We start from the raw sequence: 17139 nt of genomic DNA, 5'->3' as shown, positions 1-17139 counted from the left end.
CCCACTAACAATTCAAATAAGGCATCTCGTGTTCGAAAAGGATCCCTACCCCTTTTTTTCTTTTGCTTTGACAATAAACTTTTATGATTAATATGAAAACTCAACTATCCGCCACCAGTGTCCATGAAAGAATGCAGGTTTAAGGCACTTCCGCATTGGCTTCACTTTTTCTGCCCTCACTGAAAGAACAGGAAATTTTTGCTGTTCTGCTGTCTTTGGTAAATTTGCTTGAAATTGATAAGCTGTAATAATTTCTTCTAAATGCAGTCCATTTGTTCACAGTATAGATAGCAGACTAGAGGATGAGAAAAAACATTAAGCTTTTTATTTTCTTGAAATTGTTAACCATGACAAGATCAAGTAAAAGTGAAGGCCACTGAGATGCGCCAGCCACTTTGGTGGATGAAAAAGATGCAAAGGCAGCTAGCAATCAAATCACAGTGTAACACTTACTGTAATTTAATGCCATGCCATGAATAGAATAAACACAGTGTTTGAAATAGTAGTAAGCCATGAATCAACATAACAGCAGATCTCCCCTTTCAATGATCAATGGGTAGACTGCCTTTGATTCATTAGACCTGTTCAGTCGAATGACAGATGCTGATGGTTATAAACATGCAAAAGTATTTATTCATGGATGAATGAGTGAAGGAGTGCACAGTAAGAACCATATAAACAAGATAAAACAGGCAGTTAACAATTAAACCCTGCAATAATGCATATAAGTTAAAAATAAATATGCATTAAAGTCCGTGAAAACCATGAAACCCCTTCCAGTAGATTTATATTGATTTCAAACATGTAAAGTATAAGGAACATTCCTATAAATGTTGAGAAGTGCTCCTTGGCACCACGTAGGCTCTGTTTCAGATTCAGACATGATGCTTCCACTGAGAATTTCCATAACATTTACAACAAAGGTTGCAGGAGTAAAAGGAGTTATTGTATGGCTGTCACTTAATTTAATATAAACTGAAAGGTGCCCTCTGTTTTAGATTGTAGAATCAATATCAACATCTCATTTTCTGGTTTTCCATTTACCAAGATCCCCAGACCCTGATGGAGGTTGGAGCAACTTAATCAGCAGTTTAAGGAAAACACTTTTGCTCCTCTGGCTGACAATGAAGGACAATGAAGACAGCGGCTGTACCTCAAGCTGTGTGACTGGAGCCCAGTATGAGCCCGTACTTACATTTCAGTCAATAGAGTATTCACTCATCTGTTTGAATGACCTTGTAAAGTCAGTAATCCCTGCTTCACAATGAATAAATACATAAACAATGAAATTTCATCTGCTCGCAGTCACTCATTTCGAAAGAAAGTGAGACAAGAAAGGTAGAGAAAAAAAGAAAAGGGTGTATGACTCGGATTTCACGGTAATTCCCCAACTGATAAGTAATTGCACTCTCACATAGAGCGCAAGCACTGTTGTTTGTTACTACAGGGTAGTGGCTGTGATAATGGCCCAATCCATATTGTACTTGTGCAGCACACAGCAGGGCAATCAATGTGTCTGACCAATTACTGTGTTGCTTCTTATTGCATGCAGTATATGTTACATGTTCTTGACATGCACAGGAAAGCTCAAAAAACCAGAGCTGTGAATGCAATCTGTTTCTGTGTATGTGTGTAAGCTGTTTTTTCACTTCACTATTAGTTCCAGCTCTGCAGAACACAAAGGCAAAGGGTACAGCAAATTTCAAAGAGCAAAAAGAAAAAAAAAAAACCCTAAGAGATAAAACTGCTTCCAGTGTGCTCTGTCTGCCACCTGATGTTTTATTCAGTGATGAGTTCAGTTCACTTTACTCTGCTATAGTGATTTATATAGGGCCTGCTTGAACAAATGAAGGTTTTTTCCTCCTCAACACAAAGACAAAGACAGAAGGAGGAGAAAGCTATTTGCAATTTGGAGCATCAATAAAAATGCAAATAGTGGGAAACCATTTCTCAGCTGTGACAATGGAGGCGTTGTCATTGTAGCACCAAAAGACAGTGAGACGGATGGACCCACCCAACTCCACAACACAGATTTCTTTATCTTTAAACTGAAACACTCAGATAGGAGGAAGTGAATTTATTTCATTCTGCAAGTGTTGCTTTTTGTTAAGATGATAAGTCCTGTAAGTTTTTCACTCTGCCACGACAGTGACAAGAGCAGATGTTGAACTGACCTTCTGGTGGAGGTGTCAGTATTGCGTCAAGAGCAGGCCAAGGTCTGTCAATCAATCAACTGGCACACACAAGATGTCCTTGAGGAAAAAATCTAGAAGGACAGGCATGCTGAAAATGCCATCCTGCAAGAACATTTTATCGATAAACCAAAAAGGATCCTCTTGTCAAACTTGTTCTGAGCATGTGTACTAATGTTCCCTAAACCCCTCCCCTGAACAGTGATTGCCCAGTCATAGCTTAGCAACCATACGTAGGCACTGCAGGCCTTTGGGATTTTGTCAACATGCTGAAATGGTGTGCAATGCGCTGTATTTAAAGAGTTTGTAGGGTGGTGTCCTTTTTTTAGCCTTTCAAATGGCTAAAAAGCAAGCGCAAAAGAGTCAGATTAGATTAAGTGAGCTGCAAATGTTAGCATGTACAGCTAAGTAGCTTACTGTAACCCAGCATAATTTCCAAAGCCAAGGAGCATTTCATTAGGTAAATTACATTTTAAAAAGCTCCCACTATCCACTATTTCCCCACTGTGTAGAAGCCAGTCCTGTTAACATAACATTAACGGTTTGGATTTGCGGAAGAACTATCCCGACCAGGTAGCATTACATTTGCCGAGCATCATTCATTCCAAAAGCCTTTTTTCTTGTAATGTTAAGTCAGGTAAGTCTGATTTTACATTTAATAGCTTATAATACTAACTTACAATAGTAGGTTTTGCAGCATTCATGCAATTAGTGAAACCAGATACAAACAAACTGTGTGTAGCTCCTTTTAAATTAACTACATCAGTAATAGTCACAAATTCTGATCATTCCATCCCATTCCCTATTTCCGACTTGGAATTACAACTTGGAGGCTGACGTCTAAACAATATGTTGTGAACATGGCATAAATAGCTGTACATTGCAATAAGAGAATAATGCTACATCTGATATCATATACAGTATGTAGCGATCAAGTGCATTTAAGACCCTTTTTACTGGATTTTTATTTTGAAATAAGAGTCAGCTGGAAAGAGTAAAAGGCTTAATTAGCTATCTGGTTAATAAAATCTACTAGTGACCGTTGTCATTTCAGTCAAAGGCGACAGTCACCGGCTACAAATGAGAAGGCTGCAATCAAGGACCCATTGTTTCAAACATTGCCAATAATTTTGATGGGAAATTCTGTGAAATTATGTGCTGTGCAAGAGCCGGTGTACTCTACAAGTAGACAAGCCGCCTACTGCAATCAATCAGCCAGTCAGTGAGTTCTTGCAGGCCTTTCACTCAAACCACTTTTCATATTTTTCTTTGAAAACAACACAAGTCCAGGAGTGAGCATTCACATAAGTATCTACCTATGGCACATATGGAGAAAACAAACACATTACTTCACAATACAGTTGCTGTATCAGCCTCTGATGGCAGTGGGGACAAAGCGAGCAGAGCAGCAAGACCTTGAGGCAGAGGTATTAAGAAGCATGTGAAGTCAATGAGAGTTTTTCTTTTCCCTGACTTGGTGTTTCCATGCTCGCTGATTCTCCCTCTGAGTGGAGTAAGTGCACAGGTAAGCTTCCAGTTTATTGGTCCAGACGGAGATGGAAGAAATTCTTGATCGGCTCTGACGTGCAGCCCAATGATTTTTTTTTTTTGTGTTTGTTTATTTGTTGTAGTTTTTTTGTGAGTGTGCAAACAGAGAAGCAAACGTGGTCGCCTGCAGACACACAATCAGGTGTTTGTTGCCTCTTACTGAGATCAAAAGGTAAATATCATCCTTGGGGTGCAAAAGTTCTCCACTTATCCTGTTATTCTAAACCACCTGCCTGCAAAGTTTTGAATATTTCTCTGAATATCACATTGCTAAGCAGCTTATTAGACATTAACAACAACAAAGTCACGACTCCTACATCACCTCCGAAATATCACAGCATTCTATATGGTGAAACCTTCGTAAAAGACAGACACACTAGAGCACTCTTGACCCCCAAGGGAGTTTAGGGATTAAACATAATCTCTTTCATTTCTAACACCTTCCTGTCTGTTTCTTATATTTCTTGTAATTTCCTTCTTCCGCTCGTCAGTTTTTCTTCAGTCTGTGTGAGAGAATTTATTTATTTATGCATATGTGTGCAAAGATTTCTAACGTGCACAGACTACAAATCCTGCTGGAAACCCTACCTTTCTGTTGTCACAACTGTATGTGTGTGTGTGTGTGTGTGTGTGAGAGAAAGTACTAGTGTGTGTCCTCACTGGTTGGCAGTAATGCAGTAGAGTTTAGGCAGAGTGAATGATCACTCTGTTTATAGGGATTTGATTGCAACCCAGAAACCAGGCCACATTCTCCGTCTGTCAGCTGCCAGCGAGCAGCCTGGCGTCAACATTTTACTCCCTGAAACTCTGCCTTTCTTTTTTCCCTTTCCCTCTCAATGCCTCTCCCTCCTCTCTCCTAATTCTTTTCCCTGCTCCCCTCCCTTTCTAGACATTTTTTTTTATTTGTTGCCACCCCTCCCTCTCTCATTCTGTATGTGCTCTGATTTCCCTGGGAACTCAGCAGCAGCAGACGTCTACCTTCTCCCCTCAAAAAAAAACAAACAGGCTAACATTCTCACACTTCCTTGAATACACATGCACGCACGACTACGTTTATATTCACACATGCATGCATGCAGGTGTACTTGATTATTCCATGTGGAGTGTCTAGGAATGACGACGTCTGGATGTAATAACTTAAATATTTGTTTACTCTGAGCTCCCAGTTCCCCGGTATGTGGCAACATAACTTTATGAAACCAAATTAATTATCTCTGCCAGTTCCCACAGGACCGCAAAACACACTGCTCATCACAAATTTGTACAGAAGATTGGAATGTTAGTCCCCTCTGACCTGAAGTACTGTTTTTCCTTGTGTGTGTGTGTGTGTGTGTATGCAGCAATGTGTGTGTGTGTCATTCAGTGTGTCTGTGAGTGTGTCTATTCTCGGCACGCACGTATTATGCACAGAAACACTTACCGTGTCTTTCAGTGTGTGTTTGTGTCTGTCTGTCCACGCACTTCAAAAGATTTGAGCTTTTCTCACTTACATAGATGCAAAAAGGATTCTTGTGTATGTACACTGTAAGCATTTTGACTTTGTACAACTGTTGTCTCAACATCTTCCCAAGATGTCCTGGAATTATGCAAAAATAGTTCCAAAACTGAGAGTTGAACCAATGTCCTGAACATGACCTGACCCAGCGAGTTCAACAATGTTTTGTTACTATCATGAGCGTATGTTTTAAGTAACTCAGTCCAAGAATATTTACAATAAATTTAATGTGATGAATACAGTACATATTTTCCAGTATTTAATCCTACAGTTGTACAGATTAATGAATACATAAATTATAAAATGATCCAGCTGATGTCCCGGTCTGACCCTAATGTCTGCAAGCTTTTTAATATGTCACTTTCAAAAAAACCTTGATAATCAATGAAGTGTACAGTATGCACATCCATATGATTTTTAGTAATGCAAGACAAAGTGCAATCTTTCTAAGAGAAACACAGTGAGTCAATATTGAAATTCAACATTTTATTGATCAAAAGCAAGTCAGCAAAGAAGCAATATATTGCTGTTAAAAGAGTTAAAATGACTCAATCTTTACCTTTCCTTTACCTGAACATTGGCATCAGCCTCCATTAAAAAGGTGCAGTAACTTCTGTGATGAATGAAATGCTTTTGTGAATCACTTAATAGATAAATCTTCCAACTGAAATCACATTTAATCATCCCTCTTTGCAGTCAAAAATGAAAATGAAAAAAATGCATTTTTAATAGTTTTGTATTATTAGAATGAAGAAAAATATTAGGAATGCTCCTCTTTGTTTCAGCTGGCTGGGGGAAGGTACTGATTGTTGACAAAGTAAACAAACAGCTTCAAGTCATGTATGGACAGATATAGTTAGCATCTCACTAACAGGGATTTTGAAGAGCAATAACAAAATCAGCATCTAACGTTTCTGAAGTGATATTTCCAGGTATGCTTAGGCTACATGCTGTTTAATGTGCTGCAGCTGAGCTGCTAATTGGCTATCTAGCCTGCTAACTGACATTAGCTCAGCACTTTTCCTTGGTGAATGTCTGTTTGGTGTCTCATTCAACAAGCTTAGGTGCAGGACAAGATGTGTGTTCATGTTTGTAAGCTAGATAAGAAGAAGACTTTTGCAGGAAGCTGATGTGAGTTGTTGTTCAGAGTCTGTGACTCTTGTGTTGTGTAGCAGGATGCTATCAGGCTCAGTGTGACTATCTGCTCTACTTATGATTGAACACCACGTTATTGCTTTACTCAAGATTTGATCTGTATCAAAATAATGACTCCAGCTACATAAACAGATGGCAGAATGGAAATAATGTGAAAATAGGGGACATCAATCATGAAATCAAAGATTTTAAAATATAAATTTCTGATTTTTTTTTTCTCAGAAGAGAACACATGACAAGGGATTTACAGAGCAGATATGTATGCTGTATTTAATTTCAGTTGAACTTAGTAACTCAGCATTCATTAATTAAGATAAAGCTGAAAACATCTCAAAAGTGTGTAAAACTCAACACTATTAAAATAACCCAATAACACATAGTGTTATCTTGATTGATGTCGTGTGTATTTGCATGTCTGTCTGTTTCTATACATGAGGTGTTATGCGATTCAGTGTCAGAGATGTGAATATACATGCAGCACCTTCACAATGTTCATGAAACATACACCTCCATCAAGTTCAACGACATCTCACACACACACACACACACACACACACACACACACACACACACTGCAGCCATCATCCACTCCTACTGAACCAGAAATAGGCATACATCCTTTCTCCGCTGTCTCAACACAACATTGATATACGAGTTAGCTGTGATGTGTGAGGTTAAGTACAAAGACAGTTGATGCTGACGGCGGCTCATGGTGGGCGGGGGGGGTTGCCGGGTGGGCAGGTAGGTAGAGAGGGAGAGGTTAGGAGAGTGGGTGTTGTGAATGATTCATACAAGCTACTCCCAGAACGGCTGCTGCTGTACTCAACACCAGCAGTGGGATATGATAGCGCACGTCTCTTGATGTAAAGAGTTTCTTTCTGCTCCCATGTTGGAAAGTTCAAAGTTATCGATTTGGCCAGAGAGCTCACTCAGAGTAGGTGTTCAGATACCTGGCCCACCAACTAATTTTATTTTTACGCAGCAGAGCGGGACCATCACTGTGCCCGCGCGGTGGAATATCACAAAAGAAACCCAACTTGTCTTCCTCGCATCTCCTGCTTTGTTTTTATTCATCTGCATTGTTTCCCACCTATGCTGGCCTTTTTTGTGCTCATTCTCCCCACTCCCTCCCTCCGAGGCCGTGTATAGTGCGAGATAAAGAATAGCAGAGTCGGGTACAGAGGGTAGGCTGGCAGGATCACTGTTTATGGACGTTTGAGCCCAGTCTCTGAGAAAGGTAATTTCACGCTTGGCGGCGCTGACTCCAGTCCCAGCGTTGTCCCTGTGATTAATTAGGCTTTTTAAGCGAACAAACCAGGAGCCAGGTGAAGATGTTAATTATCCCACCATTATGCAGATAGAATATAGTCACGGGCTTGCAGCACTGGTTAGCACGCACACACAAAGGTTGACATACATCTACATGCACATGAACATGCACTTATATACAAATCTACATGTAAAAGAGACAGCGTGTGTAATGTTGTGAACAGCACTGACAAGAAAAACACAGTCTTCAAATCATTTCCAACATCCGCACTTCTATTACAGCTCTCTCTTGAAAAGACTGGGTTCACCTCTCTACCCTCCAGTAAGCAATCTTTTGTCTAATGTCATATCATTAGACAAAAGAAGTAACACTGCACTTACTTACAGTAAAGACCCAACACAGTAAAAAGTGTAATCTCTGAGCCATCCAAAGTAACAAATAAGTATTATTTTATAACAGTTAAACTATACAGCGCAGACCTGAATCATCCACTCACAGTCATCATCATTATATAACAACCATAGGATATATCTGTCTGGATTCTTGCACTCTATATAAAATGGGTGAATATGGATCTCACAGACTGCATTCTCCTCTGCGCTGTGTCCATCTTTTATTTTTGCCCGTTTGCTTAGTTTTGGTTTTTTTTGTTTTTTTTCTATCTGGGAACAGCCATAGACTGTATGTAAAGATGGACGTAGCAAGGTGTGACGTCACCCATTGGATTGCACTGGAGCCAGTTTGAAGCCCAGAGTTGCTGCTTATGGTCAGCGCCATCCTTTCTTTTTGGAGTCAGGACCTTCCAAAGAAGGAGTGCAGGGTGTATCCTTTCACGCTCTGAAAACACCCCCCGCTACCTCGGGCCAAAGCTAACGCTAGCTTACTGGAAATACCGAGTGATGCAGACTTGTGGCAACATTAGCTAACTAACATGGCAGGTATCATTATCAAGTTACATTAAAGTTAGTGAAATATTGCAACAATAGTCTGTCAATTATATCAACGCCCACATGGCAGAGCTACTGTTCGTCTTTATATCTTATTAATGGAGCAATAATTTCCAAAATAACCACTAGCAGACTCATTAGAGGGCCCAAATTAAGAGATTGAAACCATAATGACTCGTTGAAAAAATTTATTGGTTTAGTATTTCATGAGAGAAGTTGACACTCTTTGACTGGGAAATATATTTCGGCCCTAAACCATTCAGTGCTTTATAAACCAACAGTAGTATTTTGAAATCAGTTTGTTGACTGACAGGAAGCCAATGTAAGGATCTGAGAACTGGAGTCATATGATCCACTTTCTTAGTCTTAGTGAGGACTCGAGCAGCAGCGTTCTGAATCAGCTGCAGCTGTCTGATCGATTTTTTAAGGAGACCTGTGAAGACACCATTACAGTAGTCAAGTCTACTGAAGATAAATTGGAGCCAGCATCTAGTGACTGTCAGTGATATCCCACCTTAAGGTACTTCCACATTGGCTGTAATTTCAAGCCATGGTTGTTGCCACATGGGAACAACTCTATAATGTCCATTCCAAATCCAAATTCAACTTACTAGCTGTTTCTGGAGCTCCCAATCATATCTTCATCAGTGGATAGTTTACTCAGTTGTCATGGAGATGACATGTGAGCTCACTAGCTGATATGATTTCTTTTATATCTTTATATCTTTTTTATCAAAGTTCATTCTTGATTTTTGCAATAGTTGTTTGACAAAACTGACAATCAAGCAACCTCCATCCAGTCTGAGGCAGTAACACATTACTTAGTGATGAGTTACAGTCATGTGATTATGTTTTCAGAGTAGTGTAAGGGATTACAATTTGAATTTCAGTAATTACATTACAGCTACTAACACTCGTAACACCTCATTACTTTTACTTTTCAGCGTCTGGCTTGTTTGCTGTCCAGTTGGGAGTTAAAAGGAGGATTCTTTGTGATGTGGGGAGGTGAAAGCTTAGACTTCAAAAGAGGGGAAATACATACTCAGAAGTTGTTGAATTTACATGTTTAGTGTTCTTAGCTGGCTTGCTATCATCAGCCACCAGTAAGGAATCACTTGGTTTTGTTCAGAGTTGGATGGTTTGTCTGCTAGTGTCTTGTTTTCTATTACTACACCTGTTAAACACAGAAGGTGCAATGACTAATGTAAATAATTACTTTTGCTGTTGAGTAAAGCAATGTAATTACTTTCTCCATTGGTAAAATGTAATGAGTAATGGATTACATTGCCCAACACTGATGATTAAGACTGTTTGACACAGTGGAAAGATTAAAAAAAATGCTTGTAAGTGGACATTAAGTTGCAATTGCTGTATCATACCACTGTTTCTAAGGTCATGAATGAACTTTGTTGCTGAAATTGACCTTTTTCTCACATTCTGTAATACAGTGTTGCTGAACTATCGTAAATAAACAAAACTTTTATTATGACCTGCTTTATATTTTGATTTATTATTGTGATGGTTTGTTATCTAAAAGTTCTGATGTCTGACAGAAACATGATATTCCAAAACTTTATCTTGTAGAAATGTTACAGATTTTCCAAGAGCTCAATAACTTTGAGTCTTCACTTATGAGATATTCTCATGTCTGTCAAGATGAAAAGTCAGTATAACTTCTATTCTGACTTTGTGTGTGTCAAGACTAGCACGTGGGAGTAAAGTTTAAATCAATATTCAAGAACTTAAAAGATGAATGTAGCTCTAATGAGCATCATTCTGACTGTGGATCTCGAAGAAACAGGAATGTTGCTATTTTAAGAAAAACAAATACGTTTTCCACAACATGTTCTCTAAATTACAAAGGGAACAAAATCCTTTTTAGTGTGTATAACTAACAAACAACGTGTTAATGGTGTTGATCCAGCCATGTAGAGTGACCTTTCAAGAGAGTCCAGCTGGCGGTGGTGTGTTGTTTGAAGTGTGACTCTGCCTCTTGGTCTCTCTCAGTGTGAACTAGCAGCAAGCAGACATCAGACAACCTATTAAAGACTCAATTAGACAGTCTGCGTATTGGATTCCTGTGGCTATCTGTCCTATTGAAATACCATTACAGAGAGACAGAGAGGAGGAAAACGAGAGATAAAGAGCAGAAGATAGAGACAAACGCACACAGGCAAAGAGAGAAAGAGATAGACGGAGAGAGACGGATAAAGACAGAGGGGGAGGCTGAATGAAGCGCCTCTGGCATCAAAGAATGATTAGAGCTTGGCCAACATAATGTGATCTCTCACACACATAAGTTATGGCCTCGGTTTTTCTCATGTTGCATTACAAAAGCTGACATTACAGATAGCTAGCTGGTAATCCAGTAATGCACTATAAGGATGATCCAGACTCCCAATTCAATAAAAGCCTCACTGATGTATTTTGTTGACTTATAACAAATGAGTACTATAAGGAAAAGAAAAACATTTTTTGCCTCTGCTCTTGTGCAGCACAAACTGTAGCATACTTCCAACATATAGAAGTGATAAAAAATGTCCTATTTATGCTTTTCTCCCACTCACTTCCTTTCGTTTCTTTTTCCTTCCCCTAATTATATGGAATAAAATTAGGGTCATATGTATTGTAGCTGCTTATCACCATATGTGAATGTGTGAAAGCATTTTGTATGAATACATTCCAATGTGTGAATGTGTAAAAACGTTTTGATCAAATGAATTCAAATGTTTGAATGCGTAAAAAAAAAAAATCTGAACAAATAGATTTAATTTTTTTAGTCCATAAGGAGATCTGTAGCTGTGCATGACATTTTGTGAACAAATGAAAAAGATTTGCACAAATAATTTCCAATGTGTGAGTGCATAAAGAAGATTGATTTGCAGAGGTAAACTCGGGATTCACACATACTATTGAGTCCTGTGTGAACTTTTTTCACCCACAAAAAAATAGATGTGCAACTGCAACCTTTTTTGTAAGTGCAAACCTTTGTGCAAATCCTCTTCCCTAATTTTATTCCATATACTGTAATATCTGGCTGCCTTATGACTTCCTCCCAACTCTGTTGTTGAAGTGCATATTACACAAAACGATTCAAATATCTTCTAATTGATTATATTATGTACAAATTTAATATACAAAATGATTTTTTTGCATGAATATTCACTCTTCTTGTGTCATTATTTAGTCACTGCATTGGTGCTGTGGGTGAACAGCAATTTTAAGTTTGAGGTCTGAAACACTGAAATAGTTTTTAGGTCATTCCAGTGTAGCCTGGCTTTATGTTTGGGGTCGTTGTCTTGCAGACAGCAGTTGGTTTTCCTCCGGGATTTCCCTGTATTTTTCTTTGGAGACACATGATGCATCCACCACTATGACTCATGGTGGGGATGCTGGAAGTCTGGCTTGCATTAGCTCATTAGCCAAATTAGCATTTATGCCTCACAATCACTGGCTTATTCACCAGTTGGTTGGCTACCAACTAACTAGTAATTTCCAATAATATCCATGCTTCTCACTATTACTCTACCGATCCACAATGTATTACAATTTAATGTTGATGTATGTTTGGGAGGATAAGTAGATCATTGTAGCTCAGATTCTTTGATAGTGCCCCCAGATGCATGCTATCCAAAAATTGTTACTTTTGACTTTATTGTACTTTAAGGGATATTCTGTACTTTGGATATTTTCTTGTATCCCCCGATAGATTGTGTATAAAGATGGACGTAGCAAGGTGTGACATCATTCATTGGTTTGCATTGGAACCAGTTTGAGGCCCAGAGTGGCACCATCTTTTCCCTTTCACCCTCTAGCAACATGCCCCACTATCTCCTAATGAAGTAACCCTAAACTTACAGAAATATTGCAACGATAGTCAGATTCAATGCGAGTCCTAGAGCCAGGGAGAGCAGCAGGTGAGTGAACTGTCAATCAGAGCTGTCAATCAATGCCCACAGAGCATCAAAGCCTACTATTAGTCTTCAAATCTTACTAACGGAGTAATAATTTCCAAAATGAACACCAGCACACTTATTAGAGTGCCAGAATTTAGTGATTGAGACCATCAAGACTTGGTGAATAAAAACATTGACTTAGTATTTCTAAAGAGAAGAATTCTTTGGAGCCAGCATCTAGCGGCCATCTATGGCATTGCACTTTAAGGTACTTCTGCATTGGCTTCAGCCTCAAGTCGTGGTAGTGTCCGTTTGTATCCCTCCCTTTTTTAACTTTTTGTGTCTCTTCTTGGGATGTTCCTTTGTCTTTATGATCAATTTTTAGGCAGGAAATTTAATAGCAACCAGTTAGACCTTCCTAACACAGGTGTACCTTGTTTAAACTCATTGTCATTGAGCTCATCATACAACCTCTAAAAACAGTTGGCTGCACCAGTAATAGTTTAAGTTTGTCACTGTAAAGACAGTGAATATTTATGCAATCGTTTATTTTCAGCTTTTTTATATCAAATTCCAGCACTTTGTTTTCACTGTTATATTAAATAGCTTTCTGGTGATCAGTTTCAAAGAAGCTTAATTGCATCTGCTGTGATTCAGAGTTGAAGAACAGTAACACATAAAAAAGTTTAAGGGGGACACATCGGTTTTGCAAGGACTGTAGTTTACACTTGTTCAGACCTTTCAACCTCCTCACTCTCTCTCTCGTGCAGCTCTCCTCCCCTCATGCCCCCTGCATTGCCACATTAAGGCTTCCTTGTTCCTATAGCAACCCGTCCTCATCTCTCTATCAGGGTGAATATACATAGCCAGTCTCCGGGGTATTCGTTCTCCAGCTCAGCAAAGATATTAGCAATTATGTGCTTGTTAGGAGTGGGCCGGAGATAAGAAAGATGTGTCTTGTGTCTGATTACTTTTGCTCTGTGTTCCTGGGAGAAGCCTGGGGGTCCTTAGGGGGACAGTGCCAACCCCCCTCTGCTAATCTACACTGGGCCCTTGTGGAAATATTGCACTTTTGCTTGTATTGGATTATTCATGCATGAAATATTGAGTAAATGGGAATGTGGGAGAGCTCTTATGTGAGGCAATAGTTGCGAACATTAGGCACCCCCAGCCCTCTTAATGTCTCTTTTTTTTTCCTCTGAACAGTTTGAACGGCTACCTCAAATGCTTCATTGTGTGGTAAACACTTGACTGCATGAAGGTTTTGGTACAAATAAATGATGACTATGGGTAAGGTTTTTGTATTTTGGTAAAAAACTTCAAGGTCAAAACCTCCCTTTGAGTGCTCACAGTAATCACACACACATATGTGAGAATACATTCACGCAAACATGCACATAAACCATCTCAGCCTGTGCTATGTGTTGATGAGACAGGAGCACGAGGGCTTGTATGTGCATCGCTAATGTAATTCCATCTCACCAGATGGCCTGGGTTTCTGCAAAAACACAGTTTTTTTTTTTTACTCTTCCCCCATCTCCTCCCATGTTCTCCCTCATTCCTCCTACTCCTGTACTCTGCACCTCTTGTTCTCTTTCTCTCTTCCATCCTTCAAGTCTTTTTTTTTTCTCTTTTTCTCCCCCCCGACTTGATTCTCCTCATATATTTCATCTGCGGCTTCTCCTCTCCCTTTCACTCCTCTCTGTCGTTCTTCTTCTATACCCATTTTTCAGGCTCCCTCTCCCTTTCACTTCCTCTCTCCCCTTCTCTTCGCCATCATGTGATCTTAAGCAGGACTCATTATCATCAATCAATGGCTGAACTTCTTACGCAGCACCTATGGCTCCAGTGAAGTATTCTGCAATGCTGATCCGCTCACTCACACACACAGAAACACATGCTGAAGCCCCCGCTCCATCTTTATCTCTGTGGCTGTTTGATCAGTCAGATAGAGTGTGTGTCAGACATTAGACTGACATGTTTCCTATGCTCAGGGCTTTCCCTCCAGAGGCGCGGCAATCAGAAAAGCTCATTTGATTGGATTGATGCTGCAGGCTCAGAGTGCAGGGCCTGACTGAGTGATGGCTGGGCTGATTATAATGCACTGCAGCATGTGTCAAACATGCCAGCGACACAGTGGGCTGTATTCCAAAAACCAAGGATAGCCTACTGTATGGCCCCCACCCTCCCTTTACCTATTGCCCTTGTGCAAACTCCCACGTCAAACCTCATCATCAGAGAGCCAGGCAGGAGAATTGACTGTCGGGGTGTTCTCTGCTCCTCGCCTCGTCATCGAAAAAGACCATTAGGGTTGTAGCGTCAAGGGTACAGTGAAGGAGGTTTTTGTTTTGGATCGCAGCCATGGACCAGAGTATTCAGGGGAGCTGGGGATTTGAATAGCATTCCATTACGGAGCACAGTAAGGCGGGTGATAAACCCAGGTTTGCCTTTTTTTGTTGTTTCTCATTTTCTGTGCCTGAGCATTATGACTCCGAAATGTGTTGTGGTGACAATAAACTGTAAAAATAATGGTACACAAAGGAGACTCCAGCGTGTGTGTTTTTTCTTCTTTCTATTCAGCTCAGAAGGTTTCCAAAACAAATGTGGCACTGTCATGTTAAGTTTTGGATGTGAGCTCCTTTTCTCTGCATCCCCACCAAATGTATTCTTACTGAGCTACCACCAAATGCAATGATTCATAAGTGCCGATTTATTCCAGTGTTCACAGTTACCATCAGCAAAACAAAGTGTAAAAGCAAGAAATCAGATGTGAAATGTCTGCAGATTTCATATATTTTCTTAAAAGCTCCAATCTTCAGTGTCATTCAAAACAACTAAATGTTCGTCAGAGTCTGGGAGATGTTATCCTTGACACCGGACTCTTATTGCCTTTTTCTTTTTTGTTGGTCCTTCATTTTTTGCCTTCATTAGAAAAACACCTTTAAACTTTTTTTCAGTTCATTGAACTGGAGCAGAGGGACGGACACAAAATGTTTCAAAGTCACTTATGAAAGCGTGGCACAATACTCCCTCCCTCAATCAGATTTATTGCTCAAAATTCAACATCCTGGTAATCTTGATGTTCATCAGACCTCTCTTCTTCTCATTCTCCTTTGTTAGTTTGATTCGCCTCCTATTGCTTCCCTGGAGATTTGAGCTCATTTCATACACTGTGCACAACAGTTTACGCATTACGGCTGGAATTTACACTCTGTAGAACAACTCTGTTTCCTGCAAAATATGGTTATACACTTCTGATTTGCTTTGCCAAATATATACTGTAATTCCGCTTGGATTACGTTCACTGGCAACATTTTTTGCAATCCATGAAGTGTGATTAAGCTAGGATTTTTGTCCTGCATCCCTTTTGTTGTTATATATCATACAGGAAAAACAAATGAAATATATGCAGATACTTTAAGCATGAACATTTTGCATTGGCAGTGAATAGTTTTCAGATAGGAACTGCATTTCCTATAAAACACATTTGTTCTACAAATTGCATGAATGTTATTTTTAGTCGACAGGACTCCTGTAGAGACAAGAGATAAAGATAAAGGCGCTGCACATAATCGCACATACATCAACATCACCTGTGAACATGTGCGCACCTGTGCACGCTCGCTCAGTGGTGAATAAAGCCAATCAGTGGAGTCTGTCATGGCTGACAGTGAGCTAGAGAGCCAGTCACGGCGCTCCCTGAGGCCAGATGAAAATATATGAGATGTACACTCAAAGTTCACTCTGAAATCCCCCTTTCTCACTGTCACTCTACATGACTCTTCCCATCTCTCTCTTCCTACTTTTTTTTTTTTTTTTTTCTCAGATACACCTTTACACACATACACACACATTTTTTCTTGGCTCCCACACACCTGTTCTTGAGGTAGAATTTCTGAGTAGCCACAGAGGAATCCATTGTATTTCCTGCACATCCTTCTTACTGTACCTGGAGACACTGCTGCATGCCTGAGCCTTTTTAATATTTTCTTTCTCTTTCCTGCCAGTCTCTTCTCTCTTGCCGCCTCTCTCCATCTCCTTTATTTTATCTAATATAATAGGATAATCGTGTCAGTGACCCTGACTGCACAAAGCCCTCAGGCGATTATGAAGATGAAACAAAGTGGTTTACATAATTCTGTTGACCTGTCAACTTGTGTGTGTGTGTGTGTGTGTGTATGTGTGTATATGTGTGTGAATGTGCATGTTTGTGCGTCGACTCCACATACCTGTATTTGCTTTTTAATGGCATATAATGTGTGACCTTGTGTCAAGGAGTTATCAGCATTTTCTCTGTTAAGCTAACTTACCTGAATACAAAAGAGGTCTGTTAGACTTGGGAATACAAGCACAGGATTTCTCCCTCCTTCTCCTCTTTCTCACTCTCTCCCCTCCATGGGTCTCTCCCTCACGGTGTGTGTGAGAATTAGCAAGGTTGTTTTTCAGTGCTGCATAGTTGCAGGCTATTATAGAAGCAATACCACCCAGGGGACGGAGGCATTATGAGTGTTGGAACAGCTAAGAGCCAAGGAACAGATGAGTTCTCCCCTGGCTGTGTCTCTATCCATGCTTCACGCTGGTCCTGTGGGCTTTCAGTTGCCATAAACACGCATACTGTATAAGGCTATTCTAAGAT

General features: G+C 39.9%; 1 long non-coding RNA gene across 1 annotated transcript; it reads left to right on the top strand.

The window, feature by feature from the left end:
- The first annotated feature begins 3291 nt into the window (after window positions 1-3291).
- On the top strand, window positions 3292-9922 carry LOC122998663. The gene is made up of 3 exons (XR_006407470.1): window positions 3292-3717; window positions 3824-3912; window positions 9552-9922. It is a non-coding gene; the product is annotated as an uncharacterized LOC122998663 (long non-coding RNA).
- Window positions 9923-17139: the final 7217 nt, after the last annotated feature.

Source organism: Thunnus albacares, chromosome 15 (assembly GCF_914725855.1).
Source record: "Thunnus albacares chromosome 15, fThuAlb1.1, whole genome shotgun sequence".
Classification (NCBI taxonomy): domain Eukaryota; kingdom Metazoa; phylum Chordata; class Actinopteri; order Scombriformes; family Scombridae; genus Thunnus; species Thunnus albacares.
Note: the sequence above shows the minus strand (reverse complement) of the source record. Positions and strands in the feature narration are given on the sequence as shown.